Below are 20,689 nucleotides of genomic sequence, written 5' to 3'. Positions count from 1 at the left end.
TCGCTACCTGCTTTTAGCAGCAGTGCACACGCTAGGCCACCGCCCTCTGGGAGAGTATCTTAGCTTAGCAGAATAGCGAACAAAAGATTAGCAGAAGTGCTCGATTTTTTTTTCATGCAGTTTCAGAGTGGCTCAGAACCTACTCCTAGATTGCGATCACCTCAGTCTGTTTAGTTCCTGGTTTGATGTCACAAACACGCCCTGCGTTTGGCCAGCCACTCCCCCATTTCCCCAGGCACGCCTGCGTTTTATCCTGACATGCCTGTGTTTTTTAGCACACTCCCGGAAAACGGTCAGTTACCACCCAGAAACACCCACTTCCTGTCAATCACTCACCGATCAGCAGAGCGACTGAAAAGCGTTAGTCGCCCCTGTGTAAAATTGCATAGTTTAGTGTAAAAGTATTTGACGCGTGCGCCCTGCGGCCCATACGCATGCGCAGAACAGCCGGTTTTTAGCCTGATCGCTATGCTGCGAAAAACGGCAGCGAGCGATAAACTCGGAATGACCCCCATGGTGTGCTAATTGGGGTTCCCGGTCACTTTACGAAGAAAATTACACCACAAAAATATAAGAAACACATGTCGACCTTTTTCCTAATGACCGTGTCGACCTATATCAGGTGTCAACCTAGTCACTGTCAAACAATAGTGGTCGACCTAATGACTGTCGACCTAGTTACTGTCGACCCTATGATCCACACCAAACCGCAATACTTATTGAGAATAATGGGTACTGCGGTTTGATGCATTACTGAGCCTAGTGCGGAAGATATCCGATACTTAATACATGATTTTACCCATAATAGACTAATGATAAAAATCGCTGCACTTTATCACCTCTGTCTATACTCAGAACACAATACTGATACAATGAAACTCGTAAGAAGCACTGTTTCTCTCTGCAGCTGTTTCTCTTGAATATAACCCTTGATACATCCAAACTTAATATGAACTGCCTGGAATACCACAATAGGAAAAATCCATTGTTACACAAAACGATGACTAGTGACTCTGTCTCCCTCTTTGCATTCCTTGGGTCAGTGTGGTTTGGAAAGAAACCCTTCCACCTACTTTAAATTTCTGCAAGTGACGTACCACAGTGCATGTTTCAGTAGCAGCCTCAGGTAAAGTAAATGGAAATTGTAACCGGCAGCGGTGCACCTGGTGTTTTCACATTACCCCCATAGATACAGTTGAGCGTATTATGTTTGAATCTGCTACAACACTCCCTCTCTGACAGTGTTCTGGGTGTGGCATTACCCAGATCACTATCACAGGCACCACGGATCTGTCTTACATTCCTTGTCAGCATGAAATGAATACACTTGAAGAATCAGAGTCACCGTACAATAGTCCTGACGTTATGTGAGATGTTTATGTAAAGATTTTTTTTTTATCATTCTAAATACTTGTTATACATAGGGCTAAGTGCAAGCCAAGCGTCTGCCTGATCCACATATCATGTCAGCGAGATCTCATGCAGTTCTAGTAAAAGTTTTGCAGGGCCACATATTGCACGCAGATTACTGCATATGATATGTAGCTGCAGTTGTGCGACACTAAAGAGATATCTATATATGCATGGCAAAAAAATAAATTGAAATGACAAAAGCAACCCACAAGATATAACCCTCAATTTATTCTTTGTTTTAATGTTTGTACTTTATTGGGACTTTGATTTGGGCCATTCTAATTCTAAAATATATATATTTGTTTTGTCTTCAGGGTTTTTTTTAGCCTCTGTATTGTCTGTACCACTACCAGTAGGCAAACCTGGTGCTGAATTAGTGACATAGGGGCATAGGCGTGCGCAGGACATTTTATTAGGGGGTGCACGATTAGAAGGACGTGGTTAGCACCGCCTATTGGGCATGTGTAACACCACCTAATGGGCGTGTCTAGCACCACCTATCAGGCGTGTCTACCACCACATATTGGCACTCAATGCAAACTAAATAATATAGAGAATTGATGCACAGATAGATATACATATAGATAGATAGATAGATAGATAGATAGATAGATAGATAGATAGATAGATAGATAGATAGATAGATAAAATCTGTTTAATATATGTTCAATTTGTATATTTTATTACCGTAGGTTATATCCTAATCTCTCGAAATATGTATCGATATTGAATTTGAACTTGTCCTCCTCCAAGAGGAACGCTGTATTCTGTGGCGTTGGCACATGATGAGGAGAGAGAGAGCGTGGGTGGGAGCATGAGTGGGCATGCACATGGCATGACATCATCACTACACATTCCACAGGTTAGAGGAACTGGGAGTAGGATTACATCAGTGATGCTGCACCATAAAAATTAATGACAGCCAGACTGAGCGGAGGGGGTGGCGGGCGCAATGGGCGGGAGGACAGAGATGAGCACACTCGGCGATCACTGATACTGCAGCAGCAGGTGTGTGTGAGGGGGTTACAGACATTAGGGGGTGCCTGTGCGCACCAGGCACCCCCCCCCCCCCCCCCCCCCCGCTTGCGCACGCCTATGCATAGGGGTCTATTTACTAAGCATTAGAGAGAGACAAAGTGGATGTAGATTAAGTACCAACCAATCAACTACTGACTCGGGTTCCCTTTCCCTTGCCGCTTGGTGAATCATGTGCTGTCTGATGGCTATCCATGCCCAATGGCTGCCAGGGACCCAAACTAATCAGCTGCTTTCAGCTCTTCACCGGACGTGCTCTTATCACTTTACGATTTTACGTGAAAAAAAGTATCACGTCCATATTAAAAATGCGGATTGTAATAAATATGCCGCATTGTCCTGTTGTCCTCTCCTGGCATAAACTTGAAACATATACGACTGTTCTATCCTGGCATATACTCTTTGTGCATATACTAATGTATTCTTCTGGCAAAACAATTGTCACCTATACCACTGTTTTCTCCTGGCATAAACAAGGTGCATATACCACTGTACTCTCCTGGCATAAACCAGGTACATATACTACTGTACTCTCCTGGCATAAACTATGCACATATACTACTGTACTCTCCTGGCATAAACCATGCACATATACTACTGTTCTCTCCTGGCATAAACCAGGCACATATACTACTGTACTCTCCTGGCATAAACCAGGCACATATACTACTGTTCTCTCCTGGCATAAACCAGGCACATATACTACTGTACTCTCCTGGCATAAACCAGGCACATATACTAATGTTCTCTCCTGGCATAAACTAGACACATATACTACTGTTCTCTCCTGGCATAAACCAGGCACATATACTACTGTTTTCTCCTGGCATAAACCAGGCACATATACTACTGTTCTCTCCTGGCATAAACCAGGCATATATACTACTGTACTCTCCTGGCATAAACCAGGCACATATACTACTGTTCTCTCCTGGCATAAACTAGGCACATATACTACTGTTCTCTCCTGGCATAAACCAGGCACATATACTACTGTACTCTCCTGGCATAAACCAGGCACATATACTACTGTTCTCTTCTGGCATAAACTAGGCACATATACTACTGTTCTCTCCTGGCATAAACCAGGCACATATACTACTGTACTCTCCTGGCATAAACTAGGCACATATACTACTGTTCTCTCCTGGCATAAACCAGGCACATATACTACTGTACTCTCCTGGCATAAACCAGGCACATATACTACTGTTCTCTCCTGGCATAAACCAGGCACATATACTACTGTACTCTCCTGGCATAAACCAGGCACATATACTACTGTTCTCTCCTGGCATAAACCAGGCACATATACTACTGTTCCCTCCTGGCATAAACCAGGCACATATACTACTGTACTCTCCTGGCATAAACCAGGTACATATACTACTGTTCTCTCCTGGCATAAACTAGGCACATATACTACTGTTCTCTCCTGGCATAAACCAGGCACATATACTACTGTACTCTCCTGGCATAAACTAGGCACATATACTACTGTACTCTCCTGGCATAAACCAAGCACATATACTATTGTACTCTCCTGTCATAAACTAGGCACATATACTACTGTACTCTCCTGGCATAAACCAAGCACATATACTATTGTACTCTCCTGTCATAAACCAGGCACATATACTACTGTACTCTCCTGGCATAAACCAGGCACATATACTACTGTACTCTCCTGGCATAAACCAAGCACATATGCTATTGTACTCTCCTGTCATAAACTAGGCACATATACTACTTACTACTGTTCTCTACTGATGTAAGCCAGTTACATACACTGTTTTATCCCTCTATAAAACTGCAGAGCATCTTGATATACTTTCATTTTTTCAAATCTGTGCAAAATGTACCCATCTCCGCATCTCTTATTTTAATTAGCATATTTGAAATGGTACCCGCACTGAGAATTTACCTGTGAACATCAGAAGCTCAGACAAGCTGAAAGTATTTTATTTGAAAGTAAGAATGAAATTACAGACTAAAATGAAGCACTGTCCACCTTGCAGAGATGAATCAAATATGTAGAAAGCATTGTTTGGTAAGGATCAGGGATGGGACTAGCTGTGGTGGAACCGATGCATTGCACTAGAGACCGCAGTCGGCAGCATTATAGAGTCAGACTGACACATCAGGGGTGGGATGGTCACTACTGCTGTCTGTATTTTATGACAGTCACTAATGCTGTCTGCACTATATTGGAGTGACTAATGTTGTCTGTAGTATATGGTAGTCACTAATGCTGTCTGTAGTATATGGGGGTCATTAATGCTGTGTGTAATATATGGCTGTCACTAATGCTGTCTGTAAAATATGGTGGTTGCTAATGCTGTCTGTATTATATGGGGGTCATTAATGCTGTCTGTAGCATATGGGGGTCACTAATGCTGTTTGTAGTATATGGTGGTTGCTAATGTTGTCTGTAGTATATGGTGGACACTGCTGTATTATATGGCGGTCACTAATGCTGTCTGTACTAGATGGGCTCACTAATGTTGTCCGTATTATATTGGGGTCACTAATGCTGTCTGTATTATATGGGGGTCACTTATGCTGTCTGTAGCATATGGGGGTCACTAATGCTGTCTGTAGTATATGGTGGTTGCTAATGCTGTGTGTAGTTTATGGTGGTCACTAATACTGTCTGTAGTATATTTGGTCCCTAATTCTGTCCGTAGCATATGTGGGTCACTAATGCTGTCTGTAGTATATGGTGGACACTGCTGTATTATATGGTCTGTACTAGATGGGGTCACTAATTCTGTGTGTAATATATGGTTGTCACTAATGCTGCCTGTAATATATGGTGGTCACTAATGCTGTCTGTAGTTTATGGTGATCACTATTACTGTCTGTAGTATATTGGGTCCCTAATGCTGTCTGTAGTTTATGAGGGTCACTGATGCTGTCTGTAGCATATGAGGGTCACTGATGCTGTCTGTAGCATATGGGGGTCACTAATGCTATCTGTAGTATATGGGAGTCACTAATGCTGTCTGTAGTATATGGGGGTCACTAATGCTGTCTGTAGTATATGGTGGTCACTAATGCTGTCTGTAGTATATGGGGGTCACTAATGCTGTCTGTAGTATATGGGGGTCACTAATGCTGTCTGTAGTATATGGGGGTCACTAATGCTGTCTGTAGCATATGGTGGTCACTACTGTATTATATGATGGTCATTAATGCTGTCTAGTATATGGGGTCACTAATGTTGTGTGTAATATATGGCTGTCACTAATGCTGTCTGTAATATATGGTGATCACTAATGATGTCTATAGTTTATGGTGGTCACTAATACTGTCTGTAGTATATTGGGTCCCTAATGCTGTCTGCAGCATATGGGGGTCACTAATGCTGTCTGTTACATATGGCGGTCACTAATACTGTCTGTAGTAAGTGGAGGTCACTAGTGCAGGGAAGCGGCTGTGCAACACCGTACCACTAATATGCTAAGACCGCAGGAGCCGCCTAAAGAAAAAAGATGCCTTCTACCGGCATAGCAGATGGGAGAGAGCTGCATCCGAAGAAGCAGCATCGGTTCCCCATCACAAACATCGGTCGAGATTAACGCAGTCATCGCCCATGTGAGTAAGAGTACTTTTGCTCAGAATGTGTGACGGATCTCCTACAGTATGCCAGGGATAGGAAGTCTGCGTCTGAAGATGTAGACCCTGGCATAGCCATGACTACAAAATGGAGGTGACACATACCTGTTTTGTAAAATGGTCCTCATCACAGCCCCTGATCTGCCTCCAAACTGCTGCAGCATGTCTGTCATGCTGAGACATGGTCGCACCAAATGCAACAGTGCAGAACCCATTCTGCACATATTGTACTCAGTGCAGCCACAATCGTAGTTGTACACACACCATCGGGTGAGCTGACAACTATGAACAATGGGGGTCATTCCGAGTTGATCGCTAGCTGCCGTTGTTTGCAGCGCAGCGATCAGGCTAAAAATCGGCATATCTGCGCATGCACGACGTACGGGTACAAAGTTCTTGTGGTTTTGCACAAGTTCTAGCGAATCTTTCAGTCGCACGGCATAACGCAGGATGATTGACATGAAGTGGGCGTTTCTGGGTGGTAACTGACCGTTTTCAGGGAGTGCTTAGAAAAACGCAGGCGTGTCGGGGAAAACGCAGGCATGGCTGGGCGAATGCTGGGCGGGTACAGTGGGGCAGAAAAGTATTTGGACAGCCACCGATTGTGCAAGTTGATCCACTTAAAAAGATGAGAGAGGTCTGTAATTTCCACCATAGGTACACTTCAACTGAGAGAGACAGAATCTAAAAAAAAAAAAAAAAACCTAGGAAATCACATTGTATGATTTTTAAACAATTTATTTGTATATTCTTGCAGAAAATAAATATTTGGACAAGCAAAAAGTTTAACTCAATACTTTGTAATATAACATCGGTTGGCAATTACAGAGGTCAAACGTTTCCTGTAGTTCTTGACCAGGTTTGCACACACTGTAGCAGGTATTTTGGCCCATTCTTCCATGCAGATCTTCTCTAGATCTGTTATGTTGTCGCCGGACAACACGGACTTTCAACTCCCTCCACAGATTTTCTATTGGGTTGAGATCTGGAGACTGGCTAGGCCACTCCAGGACCTTGAAATGCTTCTTACGGAGCCACTCCTTAGTTGCCCGGGTGGTGTGTTTGGGGTCATTGTCATGCTGGAAGATCCAGCCACGTTCCATCTTCAATGTTCTTACTGAGGGAAGGAGGTTTTTGCCCAAAATCTCACGATACATGGCCCCATTCATCCTCTCCTTAATACGGATCAGTTGTCCTGTCCCCTTTGCAGAAAAGCAGACCCAAAGCATGATGTTTCCACCCCCATGCTTCACAGTGGCTATGGTGTTCTTGGGATGCCATTCATCATTCTTCTCCCTCCAAACACGGCGAGTGGAGTTTATACCAAAAAGTTCGATTTTGCTCTCATCTGACCACATTACATTCTCCCAATCCTCCTCTGGATCATCCAGATGGTCACTGGCAAACTTTAGACGGGCCTGGACATGTGATGGCTTAAGCAGGGGGACCTTTCGGGTGCTGCAGGATTTCAATCCATGACGACGTAGTGTGTTACTAATGGTAACCTTTGTAACTGTGGACCCAGCTCTCTTGAGGTCATTGACCAGGTCCCTTGTGTAGTTCTGGGCTGATTCCTTACTGTTCTCAAGATCATTGATACCCCGTGAGGTGAGATCTTGCATGAAGCCCCAGGTCGAGGGAGATTGTCAGTGATCTTGTATTTCCTCAATTTTTTTTATAATTGCGCCAACAGTTGATCTCTTCTCACCAAGCTGCTTGCCTATTGTCGAGTAGCTCATCCCAGCCTTGTGCAGCTCTACAATTTTGTCCCTGGTGTCCTTAGACAGCTCTCTGGTCTTGGCCATGGTGGAGAGGTAGCAGTCTGACTGTTTGAGGGTGTGGACAGGTGTCTTTTATACTTCTAACAAGTTCAAACAGGTGCCATTAATACAGGTAACGAGTGAAGGATAGAAGAGCTTCTTAAAGAAGAAGTAACAGGTCTGTGAGAGCCAGAAATCTTGCTGCTTGGTAGGTGTCCAAATATTTATTTTCCACAAGAAAATACAAGTAAATTGTTAAAAAATCATACAATGTGATTTCCTGGGTTTTTTTTTTCAGATTCTGTCTCTCACGGTTGAAGTGTACCTATGATGGAAATTACAGATCTCTCTCATCTTTTTTAGTGGGTCAAATTGCACAATCGGTGGCTGTCCAAATACTTTTTTGCCCCACTGTATGTGATGTCAAAAGCCGTCCCACCATTGTTAGAATCAACGCACACGAAGAGTAAGTCCAGGGCTGGTCTTGTTTTGCACAAAAAGATTTTGCAGGCGCTCTGCTGCACAATCGTTCGCACTTCTGCATCGCGAAAATACACTCCCCGGTGGGCGGCGACAATGCGTTTGCATGGCTGCTAAAAACTGCTAGCGAACGATCAACTCGGAATGCCCCCCAATGCCCCATATTCTCCATGCTCTCATTCCTGCTTGCAGACCGCAGCCTGCCATTACACAGATGAAACAGAACTCCTCAGCTAGCTAGCCTTTTATATAAGAAAGTAAGGAGATGACACATCCAGCACATTAGACTAGAGCTGGGGTGGAGTTTAGGATTTATAAAGGGCTACTTTCCTGTGGGCAACACAATCAATGCTGAACAAGCCGCCCAATCTAATATGATATGTGTCAGGGATGGGCTCAGTGCAGTAGCAGCCAACACTGCTATATTATGTAAATACATCAGAAGGTATCTTGTCTAAATAGATGTCTCCTGTTTGCGTGAACATTGGCCATCTGTTATGCACACCAGTGCCAGCAGGAATGTACTGGTGTCTGAACGGAGAGGGATGCAAAACAAATGAACTCACAGACAGACTGGGGAATATGACATTACATACATAGAAGGTGATAGGGTAACAAAATAAACACAAAGTGAACAGAGAAGCCCAAAGGCTAAGAAACTGGGTGTCTCCCTAGTATTAGGAATGCTCAGATGGAAAGAAGCGAGATGTTGTGATTTAATACGTAGAGAACCCGAAATGCTGTTGCTAAGGGCAACAGCAAAACCCTAAAGGGTTACCAACGGGTGTGGCAGTAAACTCCTTGGTCAGAGATGGAGTAATAGACACAAGGAGAGTCTCCACAATCCTAGTCCTCACTTGCAGTGCACTGGTTCAGCTTACTGCCACTAAACTGACACCTGAACACCTTGCACAGTGAGAAAGGATTTTGGCAGGCAAGTCTTAGAATACAGCCGCAAACCTGCTAGGTTCACAGAGTAGCAAAAGAACCCCAGCAGGTTAAACGACTGACTCCAGTCTTACTGCTAGGTCTGGATTGGCAGAGTGTAATACCAAATCCCAAGGCCTATTTGCAGTAAGCAACAAACAAATACAAAGTTTACACAGTACTAGCTAGCTTTCAGGAACTGACTAACCAACAAAAATTCAGCAGCATCTGCCTAACCTGAGAAGAGGGTTTATATAGCAGGTGCTGTCCACGCCCCACTCAGACCCCACAGACTGTGAGCACAAAAACCAGCACCGGATCCCCTGCCGTGTACAGAGCCTGTAACCACTGCACAGCAAAAGACCCGAACCGGAGTATCGGCTACGCTCAGGTTACTCCGCTAGCACTTGTCTCCCGGTTGCCATGACGACATGGCAGCACAGAGCAGGAGACCCTAACAGTACCCCCCCTCTGACGAGGGGTCAAAGAACCCCTACCACCGGGTTTATCGGGGAACTGCGAGAAGAAAGAGCGTAACAGTCTGGGGGCATGAAGATCACAACTGCGCACCCACGACCGCTCCTCCGGGCCATACCCCTTCCAGTGCACCAAAAATGACAGCCGACCCCGAACCATCTTGGAGTCAAGAATCCTTTCAACAACAAACTCCCTCTGGCCACGTATCAGAAGAGTAAAGGTCTTCCACTGGAAGAAGGATTACAAATCGCCCGTTTTAAAAGGGAACAATGAAATGTTTTATTGATACCCAAAGAACGGGGTAGATCTAACTGAAATGCCACCGGATTGATAACCCTAGTGATCTTATAAGGACCGATGAACCGGGGGCCTAACTTATGAGATGGCTGTCTCAACTTCAAATTCTTGGTAGACAACCAGACGAAGTCTCCTAATTTGAAGCTGCAGGGTCTTTTCCGCTTATCAAAAACCCTTTTGGTCACTAATGACACAGACACAAGGGCTTTCTTCACTTTCCTCCAAATACCTCAAAGGACCGAAACCACAGAGGAACCACCAGGCGTGGAGTCCTGGGGGTCAAAAGAATTGGCATTAGGATGATGCCCATACACACAAAGGAAGGGAGAGATCCCTGTAGCAGAGTGAGCCACGTTGTTATAGGCAAACTCCGCCATGGACAGATGAGCAACCCAGTCAGTCTGACACCTGAGGAACTGCTCCAAGGACTGGTTCACCCTTTCAGTCTGCCCATTAGACTGCGGATGGTAGCCTGACGACAAGCTGACAGAAATCTGGAGATCGGAACAAAATGCCCTCCAGAATTTGGCCACAAACTGGGATCCGCGGTCAGAGACCACATCAAGTGGCAACCCGTGGAGGCGCACAACATGCAGCATAAATAATTCAGACAGGCGTCTGGCCGATGGCAGCCCAACCAATGGAAAGAAGTGCGCCATCTTCGAAAACCTGTCAACGACAACCCAGATGGCTGTCATCCCCGAGGATTTGGGCAAGTCCACCACAAAATCCATTGAAATGTGGGTCCATGGCTTAGATGGAATAGAGAGTGGATGTAATGGGCCAACAGGAACCCCTCTAGGAGTCTTATTTCGGGCACAGATGTCACATGCCCGAACCCACTGATCCACATCCCTAGCCACCGAGGGCCACCACACCGCCCTAGATAGCAACTCCCGAGTTCTGTCAATACCCGGGTGACCTGCCGACTTCTTGGCATGGAATTCCAGGAACACTCGCTGTCTTAACCTAGGAGGCACAAACAAAAGACCTACCGGAAGGTCTGGAGGAGCCTGCTCCTGTGCTCTAAGGACTAATGACAAGAGGTCCTGGGTAATGCCCACTTTAATACATGATGGGGACACAATGGGCAATGGCTCCTCGGTGGTCTCCTGGATTGGAGCAAAACTCAGCGAGAGCGCATCAGCCTTGATGTTTTTTGACCCAGGGCGATATGTTATCAAAAAATTAAAGCGAGCAAAAAACAAAGCCCATCGTGCCTGCCTGGCATTGAGGCGCTTCGCTGACTCTAAATATGCCAAATTCTTATGGTCGGTGAGAATTGAGACCACAAACTTAGCCCCCTCAAGCCAGTGTCTCCACTCCTCGAGTGCATCCTTAATAGCCAACATTTCCCGGTTACCCACGTCATAATTCATCTCGGCAGGCGAAAATTTACGGGAAAAGTAAGCACAGGGATGAAGGCGATTATCAGACACCCCCATCTGAGAGAGCACTGCCCCAATACCCATCTCAGAGGCATCCACCTCCACCACAAAAGGACGCTCTGGATCTGGGTGTCGCAGCACCTTGGCCGAGACAAATGCCCTTTTGAGACGGGCAAAAGCCGCTTTGGCCTCACAAGACCAGTGAGCAACATCCGCCCCTTTCTTAGTGAGTGCCACCAAGGGCGCCACTATAGACGAAAATCCAGCGATAAATCGTCTATAAAAATTCGCAAAGCCCAGAAAACGCTGAAGCGCCTTCAAACTAGTGGGCTGCACCTAATCCAGGACTGCCTGTACCTTGGAACCCTCCATTTGGAAACCTTCTGGGGAGATAATATATCCTAGAAATGCGATTTGCTGAACTTCAAATTCGCACTTCTCCAGCTTCGCCCCAAGCCGGTGGTCTCTGAGTTTCTGGAGGACTAAGCGTACATGCTTCTGATGTTCCTCCAGGGAATGGGAGAAGATTAGGATGTCATCTAAGTATACAACTAAGAATCTATCCAAATATTCCCTGAGCACATCGTTCATGAAGTCCTGGAAGACTGCCGGGGCATTACAGAGCCCAAAAGGCATCACCAAATATTCATAATGCCCTGAGTGGGTATTAAAGGCAGTCTTCCATTCATCCCCCTCTCTTATTCGGATTAGATTGTATGCACCGCGTAGGTCAATCTTAGAAAAAATGGTGGCAGTACGAAGCTGGTCAAACAAGACAGAAATGAGAGGCAGTGGGTATGAGTTTTTAATCGTGATACGGTTCAATTCCCTGAAGTCGATGCAGGGTCGCAATGAACCGTCCTTTTTACCCACGAAGAAGAACCCCGACCCAACTGGAGACTGTGAAGGTCTGATAAATCCCTTAGCCAAGTTCTCCTGAATGTACTCTGCCATAGCCTGAGTCTCAGGACGTGACAGGGAGTACAACCTGCTCTTGGGAAGCTTAGCATTCGGCAACAAATCAATGGCACAGTCATGGGGGCGATGGGGAGGTAGTACCTCTGCAACTCTTTTGGAGAACACGTCCGCAAAATCTGCATAACATCCTGGCAATCCTGGCAATCTTAGCTGCGAAAGCCTGACTGGAAGGCTCAAGCAACTCCTGAAACAATCAGTACCCCAACTAAGAATCTCCCCAGAGACCCAGTCAAATTGAGGGTTGTGGACCCTTAACCAGGGTAACCCCAACACCAATGGGGCAAAAGTACAGACAGTCACATAAAAGGACAATTTTTCAGAGTGTGTGGCTCCAAAAACAAAGAAATCTGGCTAGTGCAAGAGGTAATTTTACCCTGGGATAATGGTTCCCCGTTTAACCCACAAATCTCAATCTCCGATGCCAAGGGTACTAAGGGAACAGAGTGTTTCAGGGCGAATTGGCGGTCCATAAAAACCCCGTCGGCCCCACTGTCCACAAAGGCCTCAGTCTTGACAGTTTGACCGAGGATCTTCAAGGTCACCGGAATGATAAAAGTCTTCTTGGGAAATTCTGACTTCTGGCCTGACAGGATATTTCCCATCACCCTCAGGCCCTGAAGTTTTCCGGCTTTTCTGGGCATGATACTACCACATGACCTTTATTCCCACAGTACAAACATAACCCCTGCTGTCTCCTCCGCGTCTTCTCACGCGAGGAGAGGCGGGTAGCCCCAATCTGCATAGGCTCCTCGGAAAATTCCTCAGAGTCTGAGGTTCCCTTGGGAAAGAAGAAAACCTCGGTCTCCCTTTCAAGCCTGCGCTCTCTCAGCCGTCTATCCACCCGAATGGATAACTGCATGAGCTGATTCAAGCTATCAGGCAAGGGATATTGTACCAGTTGGTCTTTTAACTGGTTAGAAAGACCTTTTCGGTACTGGTGTCTCAGGGCTGGGTCATTCCACTGGGTATCATGGGCCAACCTCCGAAACTCCGTACAATAAACCTCAACTGGCCTTCGCCCTTGCTTAAGGATCGAAATCTGAGCCTCGGCTGAGGCCGTCTTGTCAGGGTCATCATACAACATGCCCAGTGCCGTAAAAAAAGCATCAACACTTTTAAGCGACGGACAGTCAGGCTGCAACCCATATGCCCAGACCTGTGGGTGTCCTTGTAGCAAGGAAATCACTATGCCCACCCGCTGAATCTCCGACCCAGAAGACTGAGGCCTAAGCTGGAAATATAGCTTGCAGCTCTCCTTGAAACAAAAGAACTGCGAGCGATCTCCAGAAAAACGATCCGGGAGATTTACTTTCGGCTCCTTAACCCCTGAAGGCACTGCTGCTGCGGGAGCTCCGCCAGCGGCCTGCGAGGTGTGCATTTTAATGGACAAATCATTAAATTGTCGAGTCAGGACCTGCACCTGATCGACCACCTGTTGCAAAGTATTTTGAGGGGTATGCTCCATATTCCCACAAAATTTCAACAGGAGTATTAGGCTGCTGAATATGTTATGCACACCAGTGCCAGCAGGAATGTACTGGTGTCTGAACGGAGAGGGATGCAAAACAAATGAACTCACAGACAGACTGGGGAATATGACATTACATACATAGAAGGTGATAGGGTAACAAAATAAACACAAAGTGAACAGAGAAGCCCAAAGGCTAAGAAACTGGGTGTCTCCCTAGTATTAGGAATGCTCAGATGGAAAGAAGCGAGATGTTGTGATTTAATACGTAGAGAACCCGAAATGCTGTTGCTAAGGGCAACAGCAAAACCCTAAAGGGTTACCAACGGGTGTGGCAGTAAACTCCTTGGTCAGAGATGGAGTAATAGACACAAGGAGAGTCTCCACAATCCTAGTCCTCACTTGCAGTGCACTGGTTCAGCTTACTGCCACTAAACTGACACCTGAACACCTTGCACAGTGAGAAAGGATTTTGGCAGGCAAGTCTTAGAATACAGCCGCAAACCTGCTAGGTTCACAGAGTAGCAAAAGAACCCCAGCAGGTTAAATGACTAACTCCAGTCTTACTGCTAGGTCTGGATTGGCAGAGTGTAATACCAAATCCCAAGGCCTATTTGCAGTAAGCAACAAACAAATACAAAGTTTACACAGTACTAGCTAGCTTTCAGGAACTGACTAACCAACAAAGATTCAGCAGCATCTGCCTAACCTGAGAAGAGGGTTTATATAGCAGGTGCTGTCTACGCCCCACTCAGACCTCACAGACTGTGAGCACAAAAACCAGCACCGGATCCCCTGCCGTGCACAGAGCCTGTAACCACTGCACAGCAAAAGACCCGAACCGGAGTATCAGCTACGCTCAGGTTACTCCGCTAGCACTTGTCTCCCGGTTGCCATGACGACGTGGCAGCACAGAGCAGGAGACCCTAACACCATCAGAGTGACCTTCAGGTTACGCAGGTTGGCCAGGCTGTTCACGCTGCTGGGGCTAGGTAGTTGCAGGCCACGTGCATCCCATACTTGCCTACTTTTGTAAAAGCATTTCAGGGAGATTGTGAAAGTGACACCTATCCGTGCGGACGTGTACTGCTACATCTGAGAGGCGTGTCATAAAAATGACTTATATCCAAATGTAAATGAGCCCCAAAGTTAGTAAGATCTACTTATTGAAGAAAAGACTCTTATATTTTGCAGAATTTGTTCGTGTATTGGGGGTCATTCCGAGTTGTTCGCTCGCTAGCTGCTTTTAGCAGCATTGCACACGCTAGGCCGCCGCCCTCTGGCAGTGTATCTTAGCTTAGCAGAAGTGCGAACGAAAGAATAGCAAAACTGCTACTAAATAATTCTTAGCAGTTTCTGAGTAGCTCGAGACTTACTCCTACACTGCGATCAGCTCAGCCCGTTTCGTTCCTGGTTTGACGTCACAAAGATGCCCTGCGTTCGGCCAGCCACTCCCCCGTTTCTCCAGACACTCCCGCGTTTTATCCTGGCACGCCTGCGTTTTTCCGCACACTCACAGAAAACGGTCAGTTTCCGCCCAGAAACACCCACTTCCTGTCAATCACACTCCGATCACTTCAACGATGAAAATTCTTCGTTCGGACGTGAGTAAATCTACTAAGTTTTGTGCTAAAATACTTAGCGCATGCGCACTGCGTACCATGCGCATGTGCATTTTTGCCTTAATCGCTCCGTTACGAAAATCGGCTACGAGCGAACAACTCGGAATGACCCCCATTGTGCTTTACAAGAGGTTTCATATACTGTAAGTGGGCACGAGAAACTTAAAATGCATGTATCCATAGGGATCATTGTGTCTTATACCCAATGCAGGGAAATGGCACTGATGTTCCCATTTGAATGTATGTAGCTGTGATTTATTTTTCCTCCCCAAGAATGTAACAGCTGCATAATGGGGTTAAGGTGCAATGAGGGAGATTGCTGGACTATTCAGTGAGTGAGGGAGATTGCTTCTATTTCAGGGAGACTCCTTCAGAATGAGGTTTGGTGCATCCTATGCATGCGCAGTGGCACAAACATTGGAGAAGTATGTAAACCAGCAGATTTACTAACATCTCTAAATCAGACTCTGTGTTAGCTTAGTATTAATGATCACCGGGGAAATTAAATGTATATGTAAAGATTGTTTCACATACTGACAATCATTCACCAGGTTGTTTCAGCAGAAATACGTTGTGAGAGTCATAAGTAAATGATGCAAGTTGAATATGATGGGTTTCGGTGCAGAGGCTGAGATATAGATAAGAATACATTGGATTTCAGGGACGTGATGTCAGACAGGTTAGTAAGGGTGAATGGAATTATAAAAATGCGTACCCACTACCCACCACAACCTTCCACTGCTGGTATTACTGAATAAAAAACGGATGTTTGTTTCCCATACAGTCATTGTTGGAAAAAGCTTGATTCATTTGTTGCAGCATAGGAAGAGGAAGATTCTTTAAAATTGTTAAATGTTAAATATACATACATATATATATAGAGAGAGAGACAGATAGACAGATAGAGAAAGACAGAGAGAGAGATTTATCAATGTTTGGAGAGATAAAGTGGAGAGAGATAAAGTGGCAACTAATCAGCTTCCACCTGCCCTTTTACAGACTGCGTTTGATAAATGACAGCTGGGATACCTGGCGTCAGGGCTGGACGGGTGTGGTACAGAAGGTCGACAGTGTCTAGGTTGACAACTATTGGTCGACAGTAACTAGGTCGACAGGGTCTCTAGGTCGAAATGGTCTAGGTCGACATGAGGGTTTTTTTTTTTGGGGGGGGGGGTGTTTTCTCTGTACAGTGACCAGGAACTCAAGTAGTGCACCGTTTCCCCTCGCATGGTGAGCGAACAGCACAGGTTACTATTCCCAATCGTAGTCCGCGTGGATTGTTAAGTATGAAAAACTTCCAAAAAAGGGGGAAAAATTAAAAACTCATGTTGACCTTCTGACCTGTCGACCTAGAACATGTCGACCTAGTTACTGTCGACCAATAGTGGTCGACCTAGTTACTGTCGACCTAGAGACCGGATCCCGGGCCGGACTGCCCATCTGGCACTTATGGCAAATGCCAGAAGGGCCGATTGGGCCATGCCCCCACAACTCGTAGCACGCTCCCGCCCATATCCATGGTAACGGGGACGTGCCACGAGTCCATGCCCCCCTGACTCACAGCATGCCCCTGACTTTAGTGCCCGCGCGCCCCCTGTCATGTGCACGCACATGCCAGTGCCGAATTACAAGTACAGCTGCAGCCTTCAGTATTTTACATTGTCCTCGCCAATAACCCCATTTCATTGTTCCTGGAAAGAACCCCACTGTTTGCTACCATGGTTTTAGCTATCTGATGCCATGTTTTCTAAGGCGCTCTTAAAGCTCTTGATGCACTTATTGGTAGCATGCAACATTTCCTGCAACTGAAAGACTGCTGTATATGGAAAATCAATGCCAGGGATATTTTCACATTGTCCCTTTGCTTCCTGGTTTCCAATGAAATAAAGTTAAAGGAAATTATAATTCTCATTGGGAAGTGGCAGCAGTGATCCTACTTGATGGTAGACTTGACCATGACATTTATATTTTCCATACATGTATGTTGGATCATCCACTGGGCATGTTGCTCCAAAAGATGTCATTTGGAGAGCAGTTATACTGTATTTTTGAATGTCTGAGCAAAACACGTTTGGTTTATTGTTTGTTCCAGCAACCAGAGACTTAAGTGGCTCAAGTAGGCCCAAGGGAGTTTAACCTTTCCCCCCACAGCAATACATACCAGGTATTCTGTGCCCCATGTCTTAGCACTGCAGTGCGTGCATTGCCTGGCTATGTTCCCAATATTTCCGTAAGGTGCATATCATACTGGATATTTGTATCACAGTGAAATGCAGCATGTTTAAAGTCTTGCCATGGTTGTAATCTGACAACTGTAGTTCTTGCAGAATTAGCAGATTGATGAATTTGTGCTGCTGCTGGAGACTCCACCGCTCTTGAGGCTGCCGCTTGTACAGCATTGGCTGACTGGTGGGTTTGTCTTGCAGCTGGGGACTCCATGGCTCTGGATGTAGCAGGTTGTGCAGCCTTGATTGATGTGGTTGTCTTGCACTTGCCGACTCCATGTCCCTTGAGCTTGTATGTCTAGCAGCATTAGCTGATTGATGTGTTTGCCTTTCAGCTGGGGACTCCATTGACCTGGATGCCCCATGTATAGCAACATCAGCAGATTGGCAAGCTAGCCTTGCATTGAGTGATATTCTTTCTCTCTCTCTCTCTCTCTCTCTCTCTCTCTCTCTCTGGGCTGCTTGTCTCTCGTTGAGCTGCCAAGTGTGCTTGTACATCCTCTGAAGTCTCCTCACGTCTTGTCACTCATTTAATTCTAGCAGCTGAAGAGCTGCGACCCAGACTGGATCCTTTTTTTTTTTTTCCACCATTAATTTTTATTAAGGTTTTGTTCCGTTAACCACGAAAGGGGAGGGTTACAGAAAAGAAAAAACAAGAGTTGGGGGTGTACAAGGAAGGAATCAAGATCAATTACAGCATAGCCAATAGTACATACCAAGAGAACACATGGATATATAAGACAAGGGTATAACACAAAACAGGCTGACCAATATCGTGGTCATTTAGTAATTAATGTTTTTTAAAGATTAAGTCATGTCAAGGAGCAACACTGCACCTTCCCCATCTGTAGTAAATTCGTGCCATCTAAACCATTTAACTAGTGGGGAAACTCTATGCGAAAATTGTACCCATGGCTGTCCCATTAATTCCACATTAACCAATGCTCACAAAGATTTTATCTGTGATATTATGTATTTTATCCTTGGACATAACTATTTTAAGTTTTTGGATCAGTTTTACCTACAGTGCTGTGGGGCAGCCATGGGTACAATTTTCGCACCGAGTTTTGCATATGTATTCATGGGATGTTGGGAGACAGCCTTTATTCACAGTTCACACGATTTTAGTAACCAAATTGTATTTTATCGACGTTCTATAGATGATTTACTTTTTATCTGGGATGGTACAGCTGACCTTTTTAACCAATTTATAAAATATTTTGGAAAATAACAATCTGAATCTTTTCTTCACCTCCAACATAAATAAAGAACAAATTGAAAACCTTGATTTAATAATAATTGGTGAAAAGGAAAGAGTGACCACTAAGAACTTTGTGAAACAGGTCGATACTAACAGTTACCTTCATTATAGAAGCAACCATCTTAAGAAATGGAAAGACAACATCCCATTCAAACAATTTCATAGAATAAAAAGAAATTGCAGCAAACCGGAAGAGTGTGAAGAACAAATTCAAATGTACAGTAACAGGTTTAAAGAAAAGAATTACCCAGATAAGATTCTGGACCAGCCGTTACAAACACCAAGAACCAGGAGAGAGAGAGAAACTTATAGAATATAAAAGTGAAGAGAGTAACAAGGACTCCGTGGCCTTTATCAATACATACAACCGTCATGAAAACTCCATACGAAATTCACTCAGGACCCACTGGAGAATTCTACTTATGGACCCTATATTAAAGAACATTCTCCCTCCGCATCCAGAAATCATTTTCAGAAAATCCAAGAACCTCAAAGATTTAATAGCACCAAGCATGCTGACCCAAAAACTGGATAATGATTACAACATGCCAAAGTGCATGGGCTTGTATAAATGTGGACGATGTAATATTTGTAAATACCTACATCCTAACAGAAAGACCTTCACCGACAGTAGAAATACAAAGGAATATAGGATCAAAGACTTTTTGAACTGTAATTCATCATCAGTCATCTACCTGTTACAATGCAAATGGGGCAAACAGTATGTCGGTAAAACCAAAAGGATACTAAAGATGAGGATTCAAGAACATATTTGCAACATCAAGAATAAAGCAGAAAGTCATGCGGTGTCTAAACATTTTATCACAGAACATAATTCAGATCTCGATGCACTGACCTTTAAAGCCATTGAACTTGTGAGATTAGGAGAAAGAGGAAAAGACCTGGCAAATAAGTTATCATGCTGTGAGATGTTTTGGATCTTTCAACTACAGACTTTGTATCCAGCAGGCTTTAATGAGAGCTATGAAATTGTGCCCATCCTGTAAAGAAGTCATCCACGTGAAAGTCTAACTTGCTTTAAAGTTCTTTTCTTCTCTTTTTTTCACTTATATATGTATTATTACAGTTCACTATTTCACATGTAATGGATATACTAATAAATAATATGTAGTATGTACAGAACGGTAGTACCTACAGTCAAACCACACTGGAAATGCCCAAATCCATCCGATCTTGGAAGCTAAGCAGTGTTGGGCATGATCAGTACCAGGGAGGGGGACCACCTGGGAATATCAGGTACTGTAAGAACTGAATGTAAGTAAAATGTAATAATTACCACATATCACTATACGGTCATATAAATAAAGTACTATAATATTATTATCACTTATATTTTATTCACTGGAATATAGCATTTTGTAATAGAATATATTAATATATCTGCATCTCACTCTTAAGGATTAATATAATTATATTTATTTTAGAACACTTAATATAAGCACTTTGTAATAGTCACTAATAATAAAATAATACTCTCTATTCCCCAACGTCCAGATTATTGCTCTTATATAATAACATCTGTGAAAAAAGCATCTTTGCATAATATAATAATGTTCCTTTTTTTTATTTTCCGAGACATCATATAATATGTCTTGCACTGCGGGCTCCTAGAAAATGGCTACTCCATAAGAACATACAGACTAAATCACAACAATATGGGCGCCGCTAAATGAACTGCCTCAGAAACACAGCTGACATCACTGACTGAATAAGCTGGAA

The 20,689-nt window shown here is 44.5% G+C and overlaps 1 pseudogene; it reads left to right on the top strand.

The window, feature by feature from the left end:
- Positions 1–20,099: 20,099 nt before the first annotated feature.
- On the top strand, positions 20,100–20,218 carry LOC134913108 (5S ribosomal RNA; annotated as a pseudogene).
- Positions 20,219–20,689: the final 471 nt, after the last annotated feature.

The sequence above is a fragment of the Pseudophryne corroboree genome, chromosome 4 (assembly GCF_028390025.1).
Source record: "Pseudophryne corroboree isolate aPseCor3 chromosome 4, aPseCor3.hap2, whole genome shotgun sequence".
Taxonomy (NCBI): Eukaryota; Metazoa; Chordata; class Amphibia; order Anura; family Myobatrachidae; genus Pseudophryne; species Pseudophryne corroboree.
Note: the sequence above shows the minus strand (reverse complement) of the source record. Positions and strands in the feature narration are given on the sequence as shown.